At 39.7% G+C, this 10,158-nt stretch overlaps 1 non-coding gene and 1 pseudogene across 1 annotated transcript; one reads left to right on the top strand and one right to left on the bottom strand.

Moving 5' to 3' along the window:
- Positions 1-2,178: 2,178 nt before the first annotated feature.
- Positions 2,179-2,297, top strand: LOC118891470 (annotated as a pseudogene).
- A 3,598-nt stretch (positions 2,298-5,895) lies between these two features.
- On the bottom strand, positions 5,896-5,984 carry LOC118891559. The gene has a single exon (XR_005019115.1). It is a non-coding gene; the product is annotated as a small nucleolar RNA SNORD88 (small nucleolar RNA).
- Between the last annotated feature and the right edge of the window lie 4,174 nt (positions 5,985-10,158).

Raw genomic sequence — 10,158 nt, 5'->3', positions numbered from 1 at the left:
CTCTTTTGTATTTCCTGCGATTTATTTATTTGTTGATGAAATCAAATCATTTGTTCTGTAAAATTTCCAACTTTGTGGATTTTTCTGATTGCATCCCTGTTGTGTCATTTAAAGTATTTTCCGGACTTCCCTGGTGGCACAGTGGATAAGAATCTGCCTGCCAGTGCAGGGGACATGGGTTCGATCCCTGGTCTGCGAGGATCCCACATGCCGCGGAGCAACCGAGGCTGCGCGCCACAGCTGCTGAAGCCCGCGTGCCCTAGAGCCTATGTTCCGCAACAAGAGAAGCCACCGCAAGGAGAAGCCCCGTGCACCGCAACGAAGAGTAGCCCCCGCTCGCCACAACTGGAGAAAGCCCACGCACAGCAAGGAAGACCCAATGCAGCCAAAAATAAATAAATAAAATAAAAATAAAAATAAATAAATAAATAAATAAAGTATTTTCTTTTTTATTTTTTATAAATGAACAGATAGGTATACTTGTTCAGATTTATGTTCCTTTTTTTGGCAAGAATAACTGGTATCATAAACTTCCTATTGCATCTCATCAGGAGGCATATAACATCTGGTTTAATGTATTTTTGTTCTGTTACAATTGATTAATAGGTTCAAATATTACCATCTTTTTACTTGACAGCTTAGCAGTCACAGGTAATCGTTATCTAGCTGCATTATTTCATGAGGGGCTGTAAAAAAGTGATATTCTAATTTTAGAACACTATCTTTATTCATTAGCTGGAATTCTTCTATAAATAAGAACTTTCCCTTCATCAAATATTTGATTACCTAAGGAATGGCAGGATAAATGTTTGATTCTTTCCTTTGATTTACTAGTTTTCAAAATAATGAGTTGAGGTTCTCATGTAATAGAGATAGTTTTCTAAATAATGAAATTCTCCAGCATACTGGATGACTTATGAGACTTTTGTTTTTAGTATCACTATGAACTATGGGTTTTAACACATTTGGTGTGCTTCAACCCTCTGCAATTATTCTTCATTTTGAAATGCATATTGTCCTTTGGGACTTCCCTGGTGGCGCAGTGGCTAAGAATCCACCTGCCAATGCAGGGGACATGTGTTCGATCCCTGATCCAGGAAGATTCCCACATGCCATGGAGCAACTAAGCCTGCGAGCCACAACTACTGAAGCTGGCATGCTCTAGGGCCTGCAGGCCGCAACTACTGAGCCCGTGTGCTGCAACTACTGGAGCCCATGCACCTAGAGCCTGTGCTCCATGCTCCGTGCTCCACAACAAGAGAAGCCACTGCAATGAGAAGCCCACGCACCGCAATGAAGAGTAGCCCCTGCTTGCCGCAGCTAGAGAAAGCCCACGCGCAGCAACAAAGACCCAACGCAGCTAAAAATAAAAAAATAAATAAAATAAAAAATAAAGAGGACCTAAGTACATTTAAAAAAAGAAAAAAGCATATTGTCCCATCTTTGGGCTGTGGAAGTCCTTTCAGATTAGCCCCAGATTTCTCTTGACATGATTCCAGTAGTCTTGGATAGCTTCCTTGCTTTCTGATATAACAAGATGTTCCAGGTTCATCTTGTTTATTTCCTGCCTCAGATCTAGAAACAGATGTTTCTCTAAGAAGTCTTGGTTCATTTAGTAGTAAATGGCATTTAAAGACCACAATTTGGATGGTTGGATGCTTGTTGCTACTGAGTTGGTCATTGTTTGCCTTTTTCTAACTAAATGTAGGATTTCAGGGATTTTATCCAACTTTCTTGATTTTATATTTGTATCTCTTTCTAGTATAATCAACATCTTGGTTCCTGATAACATTAGCACAATTTATTTATTTTCTTTATTCTATTACATATATAAAACGATTTCTGAAAAAACCTAATATTACTAATAAGATGGCTAATGAAAACAGTTTAACATTTTTTGCAGTTCATTTCTTTCCTTTGGGTATATCCCATAAAAACGTACGATTAAGACATATGCTACAACATGGATGAATCTTGAGGACATTATGCTAAGTGAAATAAGACGGCTACAAAAACACAAATACTGTGTGATTCCACTTATATAAGGTATTTAGAGTAGTCAAAATCATAGAGAAAGTCGAATGGTGGTTACCAGGAACTAGGGGGTAGGGGGGGAATTGGGAGTTATTGTTTAATGAGTATAGAGTTTCAGTTTTATAAGATAAAAAGAAGTATGGTGTCTATGGCCATACCACCCTGAGTGTGCCTGATCTCATCTGATCTCAGAAGCTAAGCAGGGTTGGGCCTGGTTAGCACTTGGATGGGAGATGACCTGGGAACGCTGAGTGCTGCAGGCTTAAAAAAAGGGGGGGTAGGGTATGCAGACGGATGGTGGTTATGGTTCCACAACATTATGAACATATTTAATATCACTAAACTGTACACTTAAAAATGGTTGAAATGGTAAATTTTATGTGTATTTTATTCTATTATTTATTTATTTATTTATTTGGTTGTGCCGAGTCTTAGTTGCAGCAGGCGGGCTCCTTTAGTTGCAGCTCGCGGGCTCCTTAGTTGCAGCTTGAGGGCTCCTTAGTTGTGGCTTGCCTGCTCCTTAGTTGCGGCACGTGGGCTCCTTAGTTGTGGCATGCGAACTCTTAGTTGCGGCATGCATGTGGGATCTAGTACCCTGGCCAGGGATCAAAACCAGGCCCCCTGCATTGGGATCACGGAGTCTTAACCACTGTGCCGTCAGGGAAGTCCCATATGTGTATTTTATCACAATAAAATTTTTTGAAAAAAATATACAGTTAAACTATTATATTTTAAAGTCATTTGAAAAAATTCTACCAATACATAGGTTAATTTATTTCACTTTGATTTTTATTTTTAGTGACTGCTTTCTTCATTTTGATGTTTTAATTGAGGTAAAATTTAAATACAGTGAAATGCACAGTTCTTAGTTGTATAACTTGATGAGTTTTGATAAATATAAACATCTATTAAACTTGTATACCAGTCAAGATATAAAACATTTTCCTCACTCCAGAGAGTTTTTCATGGCAACTATATTCTTATTTCTATCACTATATATTAGTTTTGCTGTTCAACTATTTTGTATAAATGGAATCATGCAGTATGTAGTCTTTTGTATCCATCTTCTTTGTGCAATACAACATTTTTGAGATTCATCCATGTTGTTGCATGTATCAGCTCAGTAGTATTCTTTTGTATACATGTTCCACAATTTATCAATTCACCTATTGATGGATATTTGGGTGCTTTTGGACCATTATAAATAAAGCTCCTATGAATATTCATAAATATGTCTTTTTGTGAACATACGTTTTCATTTCTCTTGGGCTGATATACAGGAGTGGAACTGCTGGGTCATAGGATAAGTATTTGTTTAACTTTATAAGAAACTGACAAATGGTTTTCCAAAATGGTTATATAATTTTATACTCCCACTAACAACATATGAGAGTTTCAGGTGCTGCACATCCTCACTAACATTTGGTATTGTTAATGTGAAGTGGTAGTTCATCGTGTTTTTCAGTAAACTTTATACATCATTTATGTACAATAAAATGTGCCTGCTTTAAGTATAAAGTTTGATGAACTCAACAAATGTATATATGTGTGTAACCACTACCATAATCAAGTACAGCACATTTTCATCACCCCAAATTCCCTTGTACCCCTTAGCAATCAATTCCCATCCCCTCCCCAGCCCCAGTAACCACTTATTTGCTTTCTATCACTGTAGATAAGTTTTGCCCATTCTATATAGAATTTCACATAAACTTATTCATGCAGTATGCACTTGTGGTGACCATGAATACGCATCACTGAAATCTTCTTTCAGAGAGTATATTTGGTTGATGACCACACCTGCTGCCACTCTGGACCTACTCCCACATTTGCACCAAAGCCACACTCCCATAGGCTAATCCCAGCCAATGCCAGAGAACAACAGGGCTACAAAGGCAGGCCCAATCCTGTGATAAAAAAGATTCTTCCAACAGGTCCTTTGACTTGAAGACTCTTCATCAGCCTGGCCAGACCTTTTTGGGACCTATGCTGTAGGATAAGACTCTTCCTTTCCAATCCTCATTCCTTTCCTCTCTCTTTTCCACAGATGTCAGACCTGTATCTTGGTCTGAAGCTCTCTCTGCCTTCCCTTGATCTCTCTCTGTGGTGGTTTAAAATATATCCGCAAATTCAGTGACACTCCCTTCAAAAGGTAGAGCCAATTTCCTTCCTCTTGAGAGTGGACTAGACTCAGTGAACTAGACTTGTTTCTAATAAATAAAACAAGGCAGAAGTGATGATGCCTAACTTCCAACGCTATGTCATAAAGAGGCATTATAGCTCCCTCCTTACTTTCTTGGTTCACTTGCTCTGGGAGAAGCCAGTGGTCATGAGGATACTCAAGCAGACCTATGGAGAGTCCTACAAGGTGAGGAGTTGAGGTTTCCTGCCAACAGCCATGTGAATGAGCCATCTTGGAAGCAGATCATACAGCCTCAGTCAAGCCTTCAGATTACCGTAACCCCAACTGACATCATGACTGTAACCTCATGGGAAATCCTAAGTCAAAACCACCCACCTAATTTGCTCCTGGGTTTCAGATCCTTAGAAACTATGTGAGATAATAAATGTTTGTTATTTTAGGCTGCTAAATGTTGGAGTAATTTGTTTCAAAGCAATAGATAACTAATATACTCCCCCAATAAATCTCTTGCACATCTAATCACGTCTTGGTATCTACTTCTCAGGAGACCAAAAAATATTCTTTTGTGTTTTGTTTCTTTTGTTTCAGCATAATGTTTTTTATTTTTCATCTATGTTGTGTATATTTGTAGTTTCTTTTTATAGCTGAGTAGTATTCTATTGCATGAAGGTAACACAATTTGTTTATCCATTTTCCTACTGATGCATGGGTTGTTTCCAGGTTTTGGCTATTATGAATAAAGTTGCTATGAACAACTATCGCAAATCTCTTTGTGGACATACGTGTGTTGATCTTTCTTGGGTAAATGCCTAGGAATGGAATTTCTAGGTCATAGTGTAGATGTTTAGTTTTATAAGAAACTTCCAAATACTTTTATAAAGCCATTATAACATTTTACACTACTATTAGCAGTATATTAAGAGTCTTAGTTGTTCCACATCCTTGCTCACATTTGGTGTTATTGGTCTTTTAATTTTTGCCATTTTGTGGGTAAGTGATGTTACACTGTGGTTTTATTTTTTATTATTATTATTAATTTTTTGGTTGTGCCATGCAGCTTGTGGGATCTCAGTTCCCTGATCAGGGATTGAACCCTGGCCATGGAAGTGAAAGCCCAAAGTCCTAACTACTAGGCCACCAGGGGACTCCCCACTGTGATTTTAATTTGCATTTCCTTAGGACTAATAATGTTGAACACTTTTTCATGTATTTATTGGTCATTTGTATATCATCTCTTGTGAAAATCCATTCATATTGCTTGGTCACTTTATAATTGGGTTGTCTTTTTTTATTGATTTGTAGATTTTTAAAAATATATTCTGTGACAGGTTGTTTATCAGATTGGTCATTTTGATTTAATTTTGTTTTATACTTATGTAAAACATTTACATGATTCCAATGTCAAATTTACAAAATAAGATAAATTCAAAAAGTCTACCTTCCATCCCTGGCTGCCTTACAATCTGTTTCTTCTTTCCTCCTATAGATAACTTTTGAAAAGTTTTTCATTTATCTTTGGAGTCACTATTTACTCTCTTTCTCTCTCACTCCCCATTTGGGAGGCAGGAAATCAGATTGGTTCTACCTTTAAAATACTGTGTGTCTAGCATCCCACCATCTCCACTGACATTGCTCTGATCTGAGCTACATCATTGCTCACCAAGATTACTGCAAGTCCCCTGGCTGGTTTCCCAGTGTATTATTATTATTTTTAACCATGGCCCCTTAGACCCCCAGGTGTCAAAGTCCGGCGGGCACTTCATCCTCAGGGGTGATCGGAGTCCAGTGCTGGACATCATGAGAGTGGTTTCCCACTTTAATCCTTACAACCTCTACAGTCTATTCTCCATACAGCAGCCAAAGTGATCCTGTAAAAATCTACATCAAACCATACCATTCCTCTGTTCAAATGCCTGCGTATGCTCCCTAATTCACTCAGAGTAAAAACCAAAGTCCTAACAATGCCTACAAGGCCCTATGTAATCTGGCCTCTATTATCTCCAATCTCATCTCCTATTCCTCTTTCTTTCACTCCTCTGCTCCAGCCACAGTGGGCTCCAGCTATGCCTTGAATATACCAGGCATACCCCTACCTTAGGGACCTTGTACTGGCTATCCTCTCTGCCTACAAGACTCACTACCAGATACCCAAATGGCCAACCCCCTTACTTCCTTCAAGTCTGCTTAAGTCTCATCTTAATAAGGCTCACCCTGACCAGCCCCTTTAAAATTGCAATCTTTCCTGCCCCTTCACCATTCTTCCCCATCACCACACCCTGCTCCAGCATTCTCAATCACCCTTACCATATTTTTTTCTTTTTTGCCACAGCACTAATCACTTTCTGACATACTATATACCTATTTATTATTTATTATTTGTCTCCCCAACTAGAACATAAGCTCCACAAGAGCAGGGATCTTTGTGTTTTATTTGCTGGCACACAGTAAGTGCTCAATAAATATTACTGGATGAATGACTTAAAAAATGAATTCTAGGCATTGTTCTAAGCATATTTAAAAGATTATCCCACTTAATTCTCAAAATAATCCTTAAGGTGGGGTGCTATTACTAATAATTTGACAGATGAGAAAACTGAAGCACAGAGAGGATGAGAACTTGCCTAAGTTCACACAGTTGGCAAGTGAGGAAGTCAGTTTCAGAGAGGCAGTTATTTGAGTTAGGCCATACTCCTTAAATTCTTTGTGAGATGAGATGGAACCTTATTCCACAAATAAAGTAAATTATAAAGGTAAAGGTAAATAAATCCCTAGATGAGAATTAAGGGTAACAACACACTCAAGGAAAGAGAGGCAGCCTGAACAGAAAGTTCAAGAATGGGGACTTCCCTGGTGGCGCAGTGGTTAAGAATCCGCCTGCCAATGCAGGGGACACAGGTTCGAGCCCTGGTCCGGGAAGATCCCACATGCCATGGAGCAACTAAGCTCGTGTGCCACAACTACTGAGCCCACGTGCCACAACTACTGAAGCTCATGTGCCTAGAGCCCGTGCTCAGCAACAAGAGAAGCCACCACAATGAGAAGCCCGTGCACTGCAACGAAGATTAGCCCCTGCTCGACACAACTAGAGAAAGCTGCGCACAGCAACGAAGACCCAACACAGCGAAAAATAAAAATAAATAAATAAATTTATAAAAAAAGAATGGCTGAGGGAAAGGCAAATGGCTCAGATTGACTGAATGAAGGGGTTAATGCAAAGTACTTACAGGAGGTATCATTAGAAAGGGAAGTTAGGATGTATGATGAAGGATCTTCAAGAAAGAACTGATGAGGACTTCCCTGGTGGTCCAGTGGGTAAGACTCCGCGCTCCCGGTGCAGGGGGCCTGGGTTCAATCCCTGGTCGGGGAATTAGATCCCGCATGCATGCCGCAGCTGAGATCCCACGTGCCACAACTGGAACCCGGTGCAGCCTAAATAAATAAATAAATAAATATTAGATAGAAAGAAAGAACTGATGAGAAGACAAAGTATCTGTGAGTTTGTAATATTGTAAAGGGAACAAAGTTTCTGCAACCCAAGTATACCTTGAAGGAAAGTAATTCTATTATATGAATATCTTGAAAGAAAAAAGATGCAAAGTTTAATTCATACACAGGCATGGCCTCCAAACTAAGTTATACATATAGATTCTCTGTACCACCATCCTCTTAACCATCACATGGAAGTCCTTAGCGATCCCTACAGTAAGAGGCAGCTTTATTCAGACTAAAGGAAAAGGTGTTACCAGAGGCCACAGCCAAACACTAACTTTCATTTCAGATGCTAATGTAATGGAAAAGAGAAAATAGTATCCATAAATGTTTCTTTCTCACATTTGGGAATCACTTTCTTAAAAAGAAGAGTGTGGAGAGTGAGGGAGGAAAAAGGGGAAGTTTCTTCATTGTCCTTTGCAATGCTCTGCACAAGGAGGGTAAACCCAGTGCCTTTGCTCTTCCCATTACTTAGGGGACAAATAATAATTAGGAAAATTATGCAACAAATGTTTATTGTGGGCTTCCTCTGTGTGCTAGATAGAGTAATAAATGCAGACTTCTTCCCCATCTCAAACTTTTTAGAGATTATTTTACTCTGTGCCCCATTAGAGGTTATTTCACTCTGTGCCTTTGCAGATAAAGCAGCTATTCATGCTAAGAAGTGACCCTATGGTTGCTGGTATGTATTATGATCATAGCATTTTCCCCAAAAGCCAAGGATAAGCTTCTGACACATCAATCCTGTAATCCAACACACCTCTCTCTGTGTAAAGCATGCTTTACAGGCAGAACTGAGTACAGGATGGGAATGTGAGCTGCATACACCTCCTTTTGGATATTTTGGTTGATGAGACCATGCAATCCAGCAGAGCAGGCTGGAATTCTGCCAAACGAGCTCATATCCCCAGAAAAACTAATGACATTCATTGGGCTAGCAGGGAGGAGCCAGTATTTTTTCTTTATGAATTATCAGAGCTAGCTTAAGTCCTATGGAGACCCTAAGCATTGAAAGGATTATGGTACCTTCCTCTCCCACACATACATAATTCAGAATGAGTGTAATTAATTCCAATAAATTTCTGATTTTCTCATGAGGACAACTTCAATAATTGAAATACCAAAAATGAAATTATTTCCACAAAAAATTTAGAGATGCCCCTCCTACTTTGTTAAGCATGTATATGATTTACCTGTTGGGTATTTATCACTATATATTATGAACTGACGAAAGTCTGGGGGCTGAGAATCCCTTAAGTGGCTTAAACTTAGCCAAGGATACCATTACCTTTCAAACCATTTATGATCCATAATATCTTCTGCCTTGTGCCCACTCCAGTGCATACCCAAGGAAAGAGCCTGTAATACCGTCTTCCTTTTACACCCCCTCTAACTTCCTTTTTCAGTGATGGATCCCTAGAGATCCCTTCCACAATTCAAGGGTCCTTCATCACAAATAGTTTGGAAAGCATTGGTTGTAACTGCTGTATCTACCAATGCTGTATGACAAGAGTGTGGAAGAGAATACAGAATAGGAGAGTTCCCAAAAGATCATACCTAGTCAGTTCAAGGGGTAAACAGGAAAATGAAATACTGCAGTGGGCTCTATAACCACCACACACTACTGCATGTGCCTCACAATCATGTATATCATATGTTCTCAAATGGACGGGTCTTTGAATGCTCCTGCCACAGCAAACTATTCCTAAACACAAAATAGGGCTTCATATACTTCTCAATTCATGTATAAATGTATTTCTTTAAAGATTTTATTCAGCTTTCGATGCATTGTACATATGTCCATCAGTGTTTTCTGTCTTCAGTTGTAAAATTCTGGAGCATAGATGCTAACACTCCACAGTTTTCTTTTAGTACTATCATAACCCGTATTTGCAGCTCTAATTATTATTATTATTTTTTAATTAATTAATTTATTTATTTTTGGCTGCATTGGGTCTTCAGTGCTGCACACGGGCTTTCTCTAGTTGCAGCGAACGGGGGCTACTCTTTGTTGCAATGCGCAGGCTTCTCATTGCCGTGGCTATTCTTGTTGCAGAGCACAGGCTCTAGGCACGCAGGCTTCAGTAGCTGTGGCACACGGGCTCAGTAGTTGTGGCTCGCGGGCTCTAGAGCGCAGGCTCAGTAGTTGTGGCGCACGGGCTTAGTTGCTCCGCGGCATGTGGGATCTTCCCGGACCAGGGCTCAAACCCGTGTCCCCTGCATTGGCAGGCGGATTCTTAACCACTGCGCCACCAGGGAAGTCCCCTGCAGCTCTACTTAAAAAGCCAATTCTAGCAGGGTCTGAGATCACAGGCCTGAATTTCTGCCCCTACCATCTGATCAGTGCGTGGTCCTTCCCTATACCATTCATATCTATTGTCTAACCTCTTTGTCAGACTTGATGAAAGCAGAGCCTATGGTTAACTGCTGCTGACCATTATACTGAGGCCCTGTGCTAGTTAAAGGTTTCATCTCTACAGTTGCTATGGTAA

This window comes from Balaenoptera musculus, chromosome 2, assembly GCF_009873245.2.
Source record: "Balaenoptera musculus isolate JJ_BM4_2016_0621 chromosome 2, mBalMus1.pri.v3, whole genome shotgun sequence".
Classification (NCBI taxonomy): Eukaryota; Metazoa; Chordata; class Mammalia; order Artiodactyla; family Balaenopteridae; genus Balaenoptera; species Balaenoptera musculus.
Note: the sequence above shows the minus strand (reverse complement) of the source record. Positions and strands in the feature narration are given on the sequence as shown.